Raw genomic sequence first — 16845 nt, 5'->3', positions numbered from 1 at the left:
GTCAGGAGGTGGTGTAGCCTGGCTTTGAACAGAGTCTGCCTGACTCCAGGCCCTTGGCCCTAACCGTGATGTTACATAGTTTCCTAATTCCATTTTAGGTCTGAGTTCCTTAACTCTCTTTAGAACCAAAATAAACTCTGATAACTGTGATTGCCTTTGGGGAAGAGGACTGAGTGACTGGGTAGTGGGGGTAGGAGGGATACTTATTTGTCACTCTATAAGCTTTCACTGTATTCCTTGCGAATTTTGTACCCTGTGTGTGTGTGTGTGTGTGTGTGTGTGTGTGTGTATTACCTATTCAAGTAAATTAATGAATACTTTAAAAAAATAGTTTTAAAAAAATAAGCCCCCATGGCCTTCGTAGTTAGAACCGTACACTGATAGCTGGGCCAGTATCAGACCAGTTCTCAGGGCAAGGGGATCAGATATTTTCCTCCAAATTGGGCATTCAGCATCATTTCTGAAATGGTGAAGATTCTTTAGGCTCCAGCCATACGCTTCCCGTCTCTGGGAATGTACACAGCAAGGCTGGCCTGCAACTTGCCGTCAGATGGTAATTGATACATTTGCCACCTGATCGTTGAGAACTTGTCCAGAGCTGGTAGACTCTGTAGGAACAATTCTAATGAGTAGATAATATGGGTAAAAATGGTGCTTCTCAGAGTCATATGTGAGAATTCCTTCCCTCAGACCACGTGGCATGGGTCTGAATTCCACGGTGTTTATCTTTGCTCGTTTGTGACAACACACATTAGCAAAGAGAGAAAATAATGATATTAATCAAAAAATGGTTGGACTCAGCCATTGTGGGTACTCAGATGTGATTCGAACCTCAATGCTATCCCACTAATCTAAGCCAATTGCTGTTCTCACGACAAAGTGAATTTTAACATATATTTTAAAGCAATGCAAATTAATTGCTTCCAAATCCATATAGTGAGTGAATCTACTTGCTAAGAAGAGTTTACAACAAGAGGCTCTGACATAACCAGTTTTTACCAAACATATAAGCTTCCAGTGTAATTAGCCATAATTAAAGTGCCCATATTAGAATATTAATTGGCTCAAGGGGACATATTAGCGGAAGGCAAGGTCCAGTTGGGTGGAACATGGTGGGTATAGATGATAATATTAGGAAGGCTGAGGCCAGAGCCTGGGGTCAGGGCGACTTATCACTGGCCTAAGGAGTGGGAAGAAACCCAGCCAAGTGCCTGGCACATAACAGACTATTCCTGCTCTGTTCAAAATACCTTTGGACACCTCCAACCAGCACCCCCCCAGACTACTAGTCCAAAATTTGTACATATATACAATAACCACATGGTCCTTACTGTGTCCCTCTGACCACTCTTCATATCACTAACAGAAGGGATATGGCATGTGTGCACAACAAAACCTGGGGTCTTCACAAACAGAGACGGCTGGAATAAAGCCCAGCTTAACACTTGGGTATAAGAAATATTTCTATAACTCTACTATTTTGAGCAATACATTTGCAGACTGTAGGAAACGTTCACCTGAGTCTTTGGAGGTCCTCTTGCCCTGTTCTGCAGGGTTGTGGCATCTGCCCACTCACTGTCCTGGTGCTGTTGGTCCACCTGGGTCACTGCTAAGAGGTGGCCATTACCCTGGCCCATGTGGCCTCAGATCTGGTGACTCCTGCTCTTTCAATGCCACACTAGGGACCTGATGGCCCGTCTTGCAGGGTGCCACATAGCTATGTGCCCCAGGGCTCTTGCCTCCTCTCTGGCAGCAGCACTGTCCTGGACACTGGGAGCAGAGACACCTGAGGTCCCTCCTTCCTGCCTTCACTCCCAGACCAGCAGACCTCTCTCTCACCAGGGGAAGTCAGCCTCTGGTCAAAATACTCTTTCCATGTCCTTTGTTCATCCAACAAATATTGATTGAACACTCACTGTGTGTTAGACCCCTTTCCATGTGCCGGGGACACAACAGTGAGCAAAGCAAAGTCCCAGCCTCTGGGCAATTACCTTCTATAGGGGAGACAGATGACAAACCAACAGCCGTGCCTATGACATCAATAGAGATGGGTGCTGGAGAGACAGACAAAACAGGGTCGGGAGTGAAGGGGGTGCTACTTTAGGAGGGGTGTCGGGTCTCTCTGAATCTTCTAACTGTTCTGAAATTCCTCTAAATTCCCCTAAGATTTTAGACATTTTGATGCCCAGGAGCTGAGAGTCTAGAAGGCAGGGCGGTGCTGTTTTTCACTCTTCCACATCCCTCCCGAGGCAGTGAGGAACAACCTCTCCCTCCACTTGACTGGAGACAGAGCAAGAAGGAAATAGAAGGAGAAAAGCAGCCGTGGAGTAATATTCCTTCAACAACAGGGTGACGGAAAGGAGAGTGAGATGTGTCACACCCCCTTCAGGGTCTCACTATGACCCTTCCTCTCTCCATCTCAAATTTCTGAGAGGTGGTTCCACCATCGCTCTCTTGTTCTCAGGAGGACTCGTGGGGATTGGAGTGGGCAGCGCAAAGACTGAAGGAGGGCAGGGAAGTTTTGAGCTGCTGAATATGCTAATTCCATGTCCGAACTTGGCCTTCAAAATTGTTGCTGTGCTTTGCTTTTCAGAGGACCCAGAAGCTCAGATGAATAGCTTGGAAAGATATTGACGGATATGAACTTAGGGAAAGCCAAAGGTCAAAGCAGCAGGTAGTATTCGCCCCAAGCCTGAGCAAACTGCATTCACGCCCCAGGCTGCTCCCTTACGCCCCAGTTTCTGTTCTCAGTTACCTTCATCAAGAGGGGCAAGGGCAAGAACAACTGCAGAAGAAACAGAGGGAAACTAGCAGCCAGCTTCTCCTGGGGCCCCTCAGATGTCATCCCCCTTCCTAGATTTTGAATATCTTCTCTGCAAAAAGGCTCGGATCAGTCAGATCTCCGGTTTTCTGGGGTACTTCAGAGTTCCTGTCATTTTAATGTGACGGATGCTAAGACTGCACCCTGCAGGCTCTGCAACTTGCATGTTGAGCTGATGTTCCACCCATGGGGCATGGACTAGCCTAGTTAAAACCTCCTGGCCATATCTTTCAAGTCGCCACACCTCTGGGCAAAAGGGGGGCAGAGAAGCCTCTTAGCCCGTGACTGATCAAAGGGTCGGAGGTGTCAGAGACACTCATCCTGAGGACCCCAGGGTCCTCAAGAGAAGCAGAGGCTGGGGAGACTTGGCAGGCTGCTGGGGAAGGGGGTCGCACATCCGGTGGGAGCAGGAGCACCTCCAGGCTGTTGTACTCAGATTGTGCAGTCCATCTTATGATCAGGGCTGGAGGAGCAGCGTTCAGGATGTGGCCTGTGGTGACGGAGAGAAATGAACTGCAGCACCCATCACACTCCCCTCCACCATGGTGTCTAGTGTTCCTCCCCAGGCCCCTGCAGTCAGAGACAGGAGCAGCAGACATCTGCTCTCACGATGCTGAACCCATCTGCACCTTCCGGCAGGCCTGGGCACACTGCCTTCACCTTTCCCCCAGATCCTCCTACAGAACCTCAATATAAATAACTAAGTTGTACAGTAGCTCTGTTACAGCCCAAAGATGATAGCTGAGCTAACTCATGTTTATTAAGCACCTACTTACTGTATCAAGTGTTATAGCCAGCAGGTGTCTCAATCCCTCAAAGAGCTTATAGTGAAATTCCCTGAGCTGGAAACCCGAGAATGGTCCTTGATGCACTCCTCCTCTTCAACGCCTGTGTCTAACGAGTCCCCACGTCCTGTCCATTCTCCCTCTACAGTGTTTCCTGAGTTGGAATCTTCCTCTCTTTATTGGTTTCCGAGGGGTGCCATAACGAATTATCACACTGGTGGCTTAAAACAACAGAAATTTATTCTCTCACAGTTCTAAAGGTCTGAAATCTGAAATCAAGGGGTTGGCAAGGCTAGTTCCTTCTGGAGGCTCTGAAGGAGAAGCCGTTCCGTGCCTCTCTCCTAGCCTCTGGTGGTTGCCAGGAATCCTTGTAGCTGCATCACTCCAATCTCTGCCTCTATGGTCACATGTGTTCTCCCTGTGTGTCTCTGTGTCCAGATTTCCCTCTTCTTATAAAGACACCAGTCGCTGGGTTAGGCCCACTCTAATCCAGTGTGATATCTCAACTTGATTACATCTGCAAACACTCTATTTTCCAATAAGGTCATGTGCACAGGTGCCAGGGGTTAGGACTTGAACATATCTTTTTGAGGGATTCAACCCACAACACTATCTCTTCAGCCACCACTGTAGCCTAGGCTTCATAATTTTATCTAGACCATTGCAACAAGTTTCTTTCTAGATTCCTTGCGCCAGTGTCTCCCTCTTCTAAGACTCTCTTCACATGCTACTGCAACAGTCTTCCTGAAACCTAAGTCTAGAAATGTCCTCCTCTTGTTTAAAACAATGGCAACCACACTTGCTCAGCTCCTGTTAAACCTTGGTGGACCCTCTTGCTACAGGAGTAAATCTGAATATTACGCACAGCATGCAAGGCTCTCCATAACCAGGCTGTAGCCTCTTTCCACTTTGTCTCCCTGCTCCCACCCTTCCCTTTCCATGCACCCCACATCCTAGTCTTCTGGATACCTGGGCACTTCCCTGCCCCAGTGCCTTTATTCATGCTGTTTCCTCCACCTTCTTTCCTCATAGAACATTTGCTGACCTCCTGGACCTTATCTACCTTGTTACATAGAACGTAAGTTCCACGAAGACAGAGTCTGTGGTTGGTGATGTTCTTTCCCCAGCAGCTAGGATGAGGCCTGGCACGTAGAGAGCTTTCAACAAGTATTTGTCAAAAAAATGAATAAAGGAATTCATAAATGTAAATGCATAGGCAGCAAATAAATGGATTCTGGATAGCCCTGATAGCCCTTCTCCTCTCCCTGAAGGAGAATGAATTTCTCCCATAATGTTCTATTCCCACCTCTGCTAGCATTTACTGTACATTATAACTGTTTGTTGGCCCAGCTAGGCTGTTACTCTCTGAGCTACGTGGAGACAGATGCTGGGTTTGATTCATCTGTGAGGGCCCAGAACAAACACAGTGCCTGTCAATATTATTTGTCGAACTGAATTAAATCTAGTTAAAGAGGCAAGAGAGAAACATGAAAAATCCTACCCCGCCCCCCCCATTTACTGCCTCCACCGCATTTGCAGAGCTGAGGGGGGGTAGGGGCAGGGCAGGAGGTAAAATTGCAAATTCTGTAAGTTCCCCTTTCTGCTGATACTTGAAAAATTATCTTTCTGAGTCAGCACAGGTATTTTGATACTGCCTTGAGATTTCGGGCTTTTTTTTTGAAAAGTGATGGTTTAAAAACAAGTGCTTTCACATTTACCATCAAACTGAGGGTGTTGGGTAGGAAAATAACCATCATGAGAACCGTTTACCCCTTCATCTTTTACATTTCTAGTTCAGGGTCTAAATCTGACAACAAATATAAGGAACTCCCCAGTCACTGCCTCTCCATCAGCAGATGGGAGGACATGCAGCTCAGGCATGGGCTGGTCTTTGTAAGAATGTTCTGAAGTGGCTGATGTTGATTACAGGGTCTGGAGGGTTGGGCTCCAGGATGCCAGCCTTCGTAAGAGCAGGACAATGACAAAGGATAGATTCTTGGTTGTGCTGAATTCCACTCTCCCCACAGACCTTGCTTGCCCCAGAAACAAACGTAACCTCCAGAAGAGAGCCAGCCTCCGTGTAATTGTTCTGCTGCTAGAATATCATCCTAAACCTCTCTGTTCTCAAGTCCACACCACGGAGTCAAGTGACAAAGCTTCACTGTTGAGGTTTGATGGCAAAGTGGAGACTATGAGGAGGCAGGGCCAGTAGGACAGACTGGGAAAAGAATGGGTTGCTGTAGTGGGTTGAATAGTGTCACTCCAAATTTATGTCTACCCAGAACCTCAGAATGTGACCTTATTTGGAACTAGTGTCTTTGCAGATGTAATTAGTTAAGATGAGGTCATCCTGGATTAGGGTGGACCCTAAATCCACTGACCGGTGTCCTTATAAGAAGAGGAGAGGACAAAGAGACTCACATGGAAGGAATATGGCCATGTGAAGACAGAAGCAGAGATTGGAGGGATTCATCTTGCCAAGGAATGACAAGGATTGCAGAAGCCACCAGAAGCTGGAGAAGACAAGGAAGGATTCTTTCCTAGAGCTTTCAGAGGAAGCATGGCCCTGAGGATACCTTAATTTCAGACTTCTGACCTCCAGAACTGAGAGAATAAATGCGTTGTTTTAAGTCACCCAGTTTGTGGTACTTTGTTTCTGCAGCCCTAGGAAGCTAATACAGTTGCCAATGGTGTGTACAGGGAATTGTCAGAAAAAAAAATTTTTTTTCCATTTCTGCCTCCAGGACCTTCGTCCAAAGCAGCTGGGGACACTGGGATGGCCTTGGGGGTGAGGCGGAGATGGTGATTAGGGTTGTACTGAGGAAAGCAAATGGAGGAAAAGAAACAGTGTTTGTTTTTGTTTAAGGACAATAATCTTTAAAGTCCAGCTTTGTTGAGAGAGGAGTTTTCTGAATTCCTTTCTTTTTATTAGATCAGAGAGTCTTATCTCTGTACAATCAGAAACCAGGAGTGTGTGTGAGTGTCGACAAGGGGACCCAACATCCCCTAGGAGATACTGGGACAAAATGCTGACAGCGATAGTCAGGGCCGAGAGGGGCTCATACATCCTGACTTCAACCCCTCACCCCCGTCTACCAGTGTGGGCAGTTCAGCCACCAGTTTACAGAGCAGGTGGGCAGAACTAATGGCCTGAGCCTTCCCTAAAGGACTGTTCCACTTGTTGGATCAGAGGCAGGCTTAGTCAGAGAGAAACTTATTCTCCACACATCCTCCAAACACTTACATATGATTGGGAGCTCATGAGGAAGACAAGAGCAGTACCAGAGAAAAAATAAAGAGGTTGCATTTACTCATGCATATGAGAAGTAGTAGGTGTGAATTTTCAAACTACTGTAAGTGCAAATATCAGCTCAGCATGTTTTTTGCTTTCCCAGCTCAAATCACTGCATGTAAATCCCAGACGTTTTCTTTCTTCCTTGGTTCTCAAAGCATTCCCCCTACAACTTCAGCTTCTCAAAAGCTTCTTTGTGAATTGTTCTTTTTCCTTCCATCTACAAGGGGAAAGTTGATTTTGATGAATCCGTCAAAAAAAGTCCCTAAATTTCTAGTGTAATCTGCACCATGCTCCTCCCCACTCCCCATCCTGCCTTTGATTCCCTTCATCTTCAAAAGACAGATGTTTTAAACTTAACCCTTCAGTTGCACATTGTAATTTTACAACTCTGTGCCCACGGTCAGTTGGACATCCCCACCTTCAGTGGCGCCCACCACTTAGTGGTGCCCACTAGTACAATTATGCTGATGTCTTCTGGGTAGTATATGTCTGGAAACTCAAATGTTCGTGGTTAAAATAAGAGATGCTTCTCTCTCTCTACTCAAAAGAGAACAGATGGCTTCAGTTTGGATCTAAAGAAGACTGAGGCCAACCAAGCACCAAATTATTAATGATGAAGAAGAGTTATAGTTTAGTAGAAAGAACATATTAACCAAAACGCAGGACCCTCAGGCAATTTTTCAGGTAGGAGATCAATGTCTCCACAGAGAACTCAACAGAGAGTGGGAAAAGAACAAGACACCAAAGAGGCAAAACCTTCCTGCCTATGTTGGCAAAGGGACACTGGACCAAAAACAGATTGGATGGATGTTCACTCATTTGACCTTCTTTTGTTTTTTTTTTTTGAGGAAGATCAGCCCTGACCTATCATCCATGCTAATCCCCCTCTTTTTGCTGAGGAAGACTGGCTCTGAGCTAACATCTATTGCCAATCCTCCTCCTTTTTTTTTTCCCCCAAAGCCCCAGTAGATAGTTGTATGTCATAGTTGCACATCCTCCTAGTTGCTGTATGTGGGACTCGACCTCAGCGTGGCCGGAGAAGCGGTGCGTCGGTGCGCGCCCGGGATCCGAACCCGGGCCGCCAGTAGTGGAGCACGCGCACTTAACCGCTAAGCCACGGGGCCGGCCCTTGACCTATTTTTTGAGCACCTACTATGTGCCTTGCTCCAAGTTGAGCAAGACTATCCCTGTCCTCCCTCTCACGGATCTCACTATCCCAGGAAATTTTGTTTCTCCTGCTCAACGAAGCTGTCTCTGAATCTAATCAGGTAACTACATTGCCTACTGGGTAACTAGACTCTTCTAGAACTGTACTCTCTAAGGGGATATTTTCTGCTTAACTAGAAGCCAAATCTGAGGACATATAGCTGTCCTGCTATTTAATGCAAGAGACATATGGTGTATTAGGGGCTCTTCAAGCCCCAAGCCTGCATTTTCTCCTCCCTTTTGGTAATGGCCATCTGGATAGGCAACCTGCCTATATTCATGTGTGTATTCAGATTTTCCAAGTGCTGAATACCATCATTGCTGTACCCTTTGAAGCCACGCTGAATAGGCAAAGTAGTAGTGTAGTAACCATGACAAGTACTTCCTGTTTCTAAAGTTTACAAGAACTTGCTTTGTACAATATATTATTGTCAGTGCAGTACCGTAATTGCCACTACCTTCCTTCTGATTTTGCTCACAGATTCTAGAAACTTTAAAGAAAGATAGTGATTTGAAAACACTCTCCTAGAACTTGACTAAGGTTTAGTATTCTCCCCCTTGTTATCCAGTCTGAAATCTGCAGAGAAGTTTCAGTCTGTGGGAAGTAAACACCGCGCCACTCACCCCCAGCTCGCGACCCACAGCAGGGATTCAGTCTTTGGCCCTGTGGGCTCTAAAGAGGGGATCGATGGGCTCAAGGGCGTCTGGAAGCTCCTGAAATTATACACAAAATTGTGTGGGTAAAACAGGATTTTCTGGGGAAAAGAAACCATAACTTTCTTCAACCCCAAAAAGCATTAGCAAAGTTGGGGGCTGACAGCCACTGGTCTTCCGTCCTGTGGCTGTGCTGATTTTCATTGGCTTGGACTAGGTCTGTGAGCCTCCAGAACTCTGCAGGATCGGCTTCAGGGCCCATATGCTGATACAGTGCAGTCTAGCAAAAAGACAAGGCACTTACTGCACAGAGGAGGGACAAGCAGCGATGAGGGAGGCATGACTACCGCTAGGAATCCAGGGATTCTGTGCCCCACGGTGACCCATTCTCCAGCCCACTGTCTCTTCCCTGGCCCTCTCTGAGGCCCCCACTGGATCAGTCTACATATGGTGATGCACTGTGTCTTTTTTGTTAACAACTCTCGTAGTTAATGGAGAGGATTAGATCTAGAAGCTCTAGGAGTCAAAGAAAAACCTGGTTCCAAATGGAAGGTGAGGTTTAAGCCCCATTTCAATGTTTGTCTTGTTTACATGGCAGCAGGTCAGAGAACACCAAAGCCATCGGGGCCAAGAGATCCTCTCCAACCCTCTTATTTTACTGTGGAAGAAACAGCCTCAGAGAGATCTGGTGACTTTTCCAAAGCCATTTCCCATGTAGCTGCAGATCCAGGACCAAACCCTGGGTTTTCTGAGGCCCACTCGTCTTTCCGTCACTGTACTCCACTCTCCCTTCACGCCCCTATCCAAGTCCATTCTGTTCAAGACCCAGCAAAAAACCCAGAGACTACTCAGAAATGCCTGGCGGAATTCAAGAAAAATCGCTGGCCTTCCCAACTCCGTTTTTCTTACGTTTGCATATTTCCCAGTTGCATTTATGGACATCAAGTCTCTCCTTCTCCTCTCCCAGCAAATTCCCAGATGCAGGAAAACAAAGATGCCCACAGGAAAGGAAGATAGCTGCTTTTCCGACACATTGTACTTGGGAGTTTACCCCCAAGAGGTCCTCACGTATGTTGGAATAGCTGGTATATTTCTCCCTAACATTACACAACCCAGAGTCCCACAGGCATAGATTTCTATGCCATTTTACAAACATTAACTGTATTAACATACGTAAATGTGTTAAGTGCTGTATAGGGCTTAGTGATTATTATTAGCAATACTACTACTTCTTACTGTACATTACTCGAGATGACTGATAAACACATACGGCTCCTGACTCATGGGCTAGTGCTCTTTCACTCACACCGTGCTACCAGGCAAAGATTCCGCTGAGTGCACAGAGCCCCTTAGCCCTGGGAAAGGTATTCATCATGGAAACCTAGTCCTCTGCCAATAAGAGATCAGATTGGTATTTTATAAACTCTATGACTTTCCCAAGAAATCAGGACAGAATTGTAACACCAGCTGGCTGAAGGTGTCTTGTCTCCCAGGAGGGAATGGAGTGAAGAAGCTGCTCAAATAAGAGTGTTCAGGATCAGGCTTCAGGATTGGGGATTTCAAATGAGTGTCCTCCACTTTCTCATGTGTTATTTTAGTATTCAAAGCCTTTAAAAGAAGCTCCTTTCTGGGCAACCGTGCAACTCCTAAAAATAAACTCAAGTTCCTGAAATATTCTAGTTTGCCTTTAAGCTTTCCTTGGCTGGGGACCGGGCTATTTTCAGTTTCACAGCCCCAGGTGGTATGGATTTGATCTATCGAATGACGAATGACCGTATGACGCTGTGCCTGCAGTGAGGGCTCAGCAGATATTTAGGAAAGGTTAACCGTGGGCGAGGCTACAGCAGCCCAGGGTGGTTGGGGAGTGGGGACGGTCCCATTTAAAGATTCCTGGAACCACAGGGGGAAATTGATGATGTGTAGACAACCGTTGAAGGACATGGTGCTATTTATGTCTAGTCCAGATAAGGAGGAAAGAACATTCAGAGATCATTAAAGAAAAAACAGGAGTTAGAGAAAGAAAAATATTCCATGGGAGGACGTGTTGGCAGATGGCAGATGGAAGTGTTGCCCAGTGGAAGGAAGGAGCTAAGTGACTTGACTCTCCCAGCCCTGGGTGGTTGAATTTGGCCTTTAGAACCGAGGTCTCTCCTTTATGATCCATCTTCTCACATTTCCCCATTCTCCCTCCCCCCCTCTATTTCAAGTTCACCTTTCCTCAGGCCCTTTTGATCTCTTGGCATTTTGACCAGCCCCTTGAGTTTGCTGTCCAGGAGCCACACCCCTTGCCCTTTGTGACACTGTCCTTCAAAGTAATCCCTCCCCAGAGCTGCCCAGCGCCTTCAGAAGGGCTCCAGGGTGAACCTCACGTGCCTTTGCCTTCATCCCTTAGCAATATATATTCCTCTTATATCCATTAGGAATGCTTCTAGCTGCACTTAACAGAATAACCAACTCACAGTGGCCTCAAACATAAGGACCTCTTGTTTGCTTCAGAAGAAGTCTGGAGATAGAAGGAATCAGTGTTGTTCCAATGGCTCAAGGTTGCCTGCAAGCTCTCAAGTTATTTCTCTCTATCTCCTCCACCAACCACAGTGTGTTGACTTTTCAGTCTCGTGCTAATTGCCTCATGACTGGAAGGTGACAGCTGCAACACCAGGCATCTGGTCTACCTTACGGGAAGAAGGAAGAGGGTAGGCAAGGTGCCTGCCATATCTGTACCCTATATAAGGAGCAGAGCTTCCCCAGAAGACTCTTAGTGGAATTCCCCTTGCATCTCATTAGCCAGAACTGACCCTTTGGCCCCATCTAGCTGTGCAGGAGGCTGGGAAAGTATGCGGGTTTCCACCCTCTTTAGTTGTAGGTAGGAAGGGAGAAGGGGATTGGGATGCTGTTGAGTTAGTCAGCCAACAGGATCTACTACATCTGCCTGGTCTAATCAGTGGAGAAGGTTCCTGAGACTGCACTGAAATGTCCAAGAATTATCTAAGAATCAATACGTGTAACTTGAGTGCAACCTCTGGTTTTTGCACTGCAGAGACCTCATCCATTGAGTGGAAGAGGAGACTCCAGTGGTGACCTTCCTTCCTCTCTTGGAGCGGTGCTGTTGGTTTAGTTCCATCCATTTGGCCATTAGCACAAGTTGTCAAGAATTGTTATTTATCTTTCCTGTGTACATCTTGTCTCTTCAGCTGGATTATAAGCTATTTGAGAAGAGGGATCTTATCTCATACCACCTTCTATTGTTAGTGACTCAAATTAGTGTCATGCACTTTGCTGGCATCCAGGTCACTCTTATTAATGATGGAGTATAACCCTGAATATCATGGGCTGGACGGAGAGACAGCACACCTTTCCATGAGATCCATGGCAGACACTCTTAGGAGGCAGAATTTCTGGAAAGGCCAACAAATGAAAACAATGTGTTTGTAGAATCAGAGGCATATTGAGTGGAGATGGGGTTGGAAAATGCTGTGCAAGCAGAGTATAAGTTTTCAAGCTTCATGCTGCTTTCAAAAACAGGTCTGGAAGTGTTACTAAATGTAGTTTACCCTTTCTGCTCCTTGTAATCATTCATATGTTTATTCATTCAACAAAGTTAATTGAGCCTCTACTATGTGCTGAGGTTCTGGAAATAAGAAATGAGTAACACAGAGTTCCTGCCCTTAGAGCTTATGAGGAAGCCGACAAATAAACAAGAGGTCAGGGGCCGGCCCGGTGGCGCAAGTGGTTAAGTGCACGCGCTCCACTGCGGCAGCCCGGGGTTCGCAGGTTCGGATCCCGGGCGTGCACTGATGCACTGCTTGGCAAGCCATGCTGTGGTGGTGTCCCATATAAAGTGGAGGAAGATGGCCATGGTTGTTAGCCCAGGGCCAGTCTTCCTCAGCAAAAAAAGAGGAGGATTGGCAGATGTTAGCACAGGGCTGATCTTCCTCACAAAAAATAAATAAAATAAGAAGTCATGTTGCGTGTAATAAGGACCATTATAGTCTTCTACCCAAAGTGTCTCTCAGCTCTGAATGCATCCTTCCATAATGCTCGGTGATAACACAATTCCATTAGTCATTTCTCTCCTTTTTTTTTTTGCTAAGGAAGACAGGCCCTGAGCTAACATCTATTGCCAATCCTCCTGTTTTTTTTGCTTGAGGAAGATTAGCCCTGAGCTAATATCTGTGGCAGTCTTCCTCTATTTTATATATGGGTTGCTGCCATAGCATGGCTGACGAGTGGTGTAGGTCCATGGCCAGGATTCGAATGTGCAAACATGGGCCACTGAAGTGGAACACACTGAACTTTAACCACTACCCCACAGGGCTGGCCCCAATCACTTCTCTTTTAAAGTAAGCACAATGTGAAGCTTTCTCGAGACAGTGCAGGAGGAAGAGGATTCCTGTCATTTTCAGCATCAATGGGGAGTCGGTGACATGAGTTTATGGTCATCTCATAGATCCTGCCCCAGCCACGGGGCCCACAACGTGGTCCATCTGTGACCTTGTAGCCTTAGCCTAGTAGTAACCTTCCTGCAGCCCTGTCTACTCAGAAACCAGAGTTGTACATGGCCCGCCTCAGCCTATACCAACATCCAGACTCCCTCCACCCGTGGCCCCAAATACACAGGGCTGTCATTCCCTCTCCCTACCCCCATCGTGTAGCCCACCCACTCTGAAGGCCTTGGCCTCTGCCCCTGCCAGTTCCCGGACTCCCACTGCACGCCTGTGCCCTGGGTGCTGACCGCCTGCTCCCTGCCTGTGCTGGGAAGAGCGATCTATTGCTTGCCCAGAATTCTAGATCAGCTCTGGCCTGGCTAAACCAGCAAACTTCTCTGCTATCTGGTGGCCTGACTGCACGTTCATCAACTTGGTCTGAGCTCCTTCCAAGCTGTCCTTCCTCACCCTGGGGCACCATAGAGTTTCCTGTAGCTAACAGTTACTCTTCTACTGCAGTTAACAATTCTTTATATTCAACTTCCCTTATTGAACCTGCTGTTTGGTTTCTATCTCCTGATTGGACCCAGGCTATTCACCTCATCAGTAAAGAAGAGATGATTGTATCAGTATTTCAGATTTATTTTGCTAATCAAATGAGAAACCCTACGTAAAGCCCAAAGCACACCACTCTGCTCATCAGCGTTGCTCAATTTTCTCTTTGCCTCAGCCACTACTTTCTTTTCACAGAGAACAAGGGAAACTGATGTCAGTGAGTGCCAGGCACTTGACAGCATGGTGATGACGTGCATGTGGTTAGCCTTAGAAGAGGAGACAGAGGGTCAGAGAGGCCGAAGAAGTTACTTGGGGTCATGCATGCAATATTGGATTGAGCTGAATTCGGGTGGCCAGTCCTCTGAGTCCAAACTCCATACCACCCTGGGCTTCCTCCCAGAACCCCAAATCCTCCTTCTTTTCACCTGAATAAGACCAATTTTCCTACGTAACAAAACCACCTGAGTCTCGCCACTTACTCCATGATGAGAATAGCTGAGCAGCAGGAGAATCATGTGCTAGCATTTTTTCATAATGACTTAACTAAGAGATCTTCTCCTAAGAAAGGTCTGACTCATTTGAAAGGACGAGTCTGTGGTTTCTCTTTCTCATGAGTTGGCCTCTGAATGAAACCCGAGGAGCCTGCCCCTGGAACTGATGCTGGAAGCCTCAACAAGTGTGGACTGGGCTGTTAAAGGCTCCACTTTGAGAAAATCCCATTGGTTAAAATCAAATTTATGAAATTTCACATCAGTGGTGGACCAATTGTGTAGTTTGTTGCTAGAACATAACGCCCCAAAGACCAGCAGTCCATGTTATATTCACTGATGCTTCGCCGGGGCTTAGAACAGAACCTGGTAGAAAGCAGATGCTCAGTAGATGTTGGTCAAGTGGACGAATTTACACAGTCAAGGATTCGCCATATTTCTTTATCTATGGGGCCTCACTCGGGTATTTTAAAGTAGGATTTTATTTTAAAAGCAAGACAGGGAAAGATCTTAATAGGAACATGACTATTTTGTCAATCAAGGCTTGATACCATGGCTGTGATGATCTATTCCAATGACCAAATTCACCCTAATCAAAGCTTACTTGGCCTGTGTTTCACCCTCTCCAGGTGTTTGTCTCGCCTAGGTATCAGCCTATTACTCTGGGTATATGGTAGTAAGCAGCAGTGGGTGGGTAACATCCCAGTAAGTAGCAGTGGCCTTTTAACTGGAGTCCTTTGGAAAAATTGTCCAGTGCCTGGCAGAGAATGCTACACATGGCAGCTACTCCATGAATGTCTGTTGGCACTGATGCTGTTGTGATGATGGCAAGATCTTAAAATAAAGGACTGACATACGTAGTGGAAATTCAGGCAGGGGAGGAAGGCTCAAGAGAGGGTCGTGGTGTTTTTGTTGGAAAGTCACCCTACACATCTCAAATCATGGCCAGGAAGCCACCCACACTGCCTCTGCTTAATAGCTCCGTATATTTGAGTGAGAGCTCATTATTAAAAATCTGAACCAAAATAGCAAATGAAAAGTACATTCTCTACGTGTGTCATAGATGTTCAGGTATAGAGGTGAAACCATATGCATATTAAACTCCTGAACACTTTTAAAAAATCTTGCTGCTTATTTCCCAGAAATTATCTTTCTTGTTTTCCCTTTTCCATTTTAATATGATGGGGGGGAAGGGGGATATAGAAAGAGACTAAATACGTTTTAGTTTTTAGAAACACCAACATGTGAACCAGTAGTGCCCTTATTTATGGTTAAAAGTCTGTTTTAAAATAGATTTGTCCCAAAGACAGGAGCAGATGAAGGTCCAAACCCTTTCAAGTGTAGAGGTTTAATGGGTGAGGTTGGGTAGAGCTGTGTCAAGCATGCATGGTTCATTCATTTACTCATTCTTCCATCACATGCTTATGGAGCACCTGCTGCGCACTGACCACTGTGACAGATCTCGAATACAGCACAGAACTGGAACTTCCTGCAGATGCCTCCCCATCACCTGGGAGACTCCCTCATCCATTGGAGGCATTCAATAAATATTTGTGGAATTGGCAAATGGTCTCAGCCTCATGGAGTTTATAGCACAGGAAATTTCTTCCTGTTCAGTTAGCACTTTTATGCCAATAAATTCTAAGTTAATGAACATCAGGGTAGCTTTAAGGAGAAAATGAGAGGTGAATCACTGATGGCCACAAGCAGCCTTGGGGATTGTGTGGAAAGAGGGATGGTGACGCTGTTGTCCTCTTTCCCACTGGCGGTGTGTAAAGGGATTGACCTCAGGGCAATAAGACCGATTCTCACCAGTGATTTATGGAAAGGGTCCTCAGAACTCAGAGCTGCACTGTGCACAGGGGCAGTTCAGCTCCACTTTTTCAGATGCTGGGAGAGAGACTCTGTCTCCTCCCCTCTTTAAGCCCAGTCATTGATTGCTGCACATTTGAGTGGGGCTCCTCCAAAGCGAGAGTCCTGAGGGCAAAGATGGAGGTGCTTGCCAAAAATTAGCAGCAATTCCCTTCTCCCTGGCTGCGCATAATTTTCATATGTATTGAAATAATCAATGAGATAAAAGTTTCAAGACATAAGAATTTAGTCAAAGAGTTTGCTGCTTCCTTGAACAATATTCAATGTCACAGAACATTCAGATAGTACCATGATGGGTTCACTCCTCACAATGTGGGTTTCCTCCCTGCCTTTCTGCCTCCTTCCTTCCCTTCCTTCCTTCCTTCCTCCCTCCCTCCCTCCATCTCTCCCTCCCTCTCTTTCTCTCTCTTTTTGTCTCTATCTCTCTCTTCCCAAAAACCTAAGCAGTCCTGAATCCCCTACTTCTTGTGGACATGGTTTGCCTGCCACAGGGCATATGTTTTAAAGTGGAGGAGGCATTCCAAGATTTTATAACCTTCCTAGGGCAGAAATGATTGGCAGTGCTGATGGCCAATCATAACCCCATTACTTCATTAGAGGCAGGTTCAAAGGACAGGCTTCTCTCTGTTCTTTAGTAACATTTATTAACCAGCAAGCTGTTATATTTGGTGGACAAAGATTGCTCATTGCTACTTTACAAGCACTGCATATTTCATTCGTTATGATTGTGTGAAGTTTATCTTTC

The 16845-nt window shown here is 46.1% G+C and overlaps 1 protein-coding gene across 2 annotated transcripts in view; it reads left to right on the top strand.

Moving 5' to 3' along the window:
• ALPK2 (alpha kinase 2) overlaps positions 1-16845 on the top strand; it is a 154296-nt gene that overhangs the window by 91629 nt on the left and 45822 nt on the right. The window lies entirely within an intron of this gene.

Source organism: Diceros bicornis, chromosome 16 (genome assembly GCF_020826845.1).
Source record: "Diceros bicornis minor isolate mBicDic1 chromosome 16, mDicBic1.mat.cur, whole genome shotgun sequence".
Lineage (NCBI taxonomy): Eukaryota > Metazoa > Chordata > Mammalia > Perissodactyla > Rhinocerotidae > Diceros > Diceros bicornis.
The sequence above is the reverse complement of the archived record's forward strand: the minus strand, read 5'-3'. Positions and strand labels throughout refer to the sequence as shown.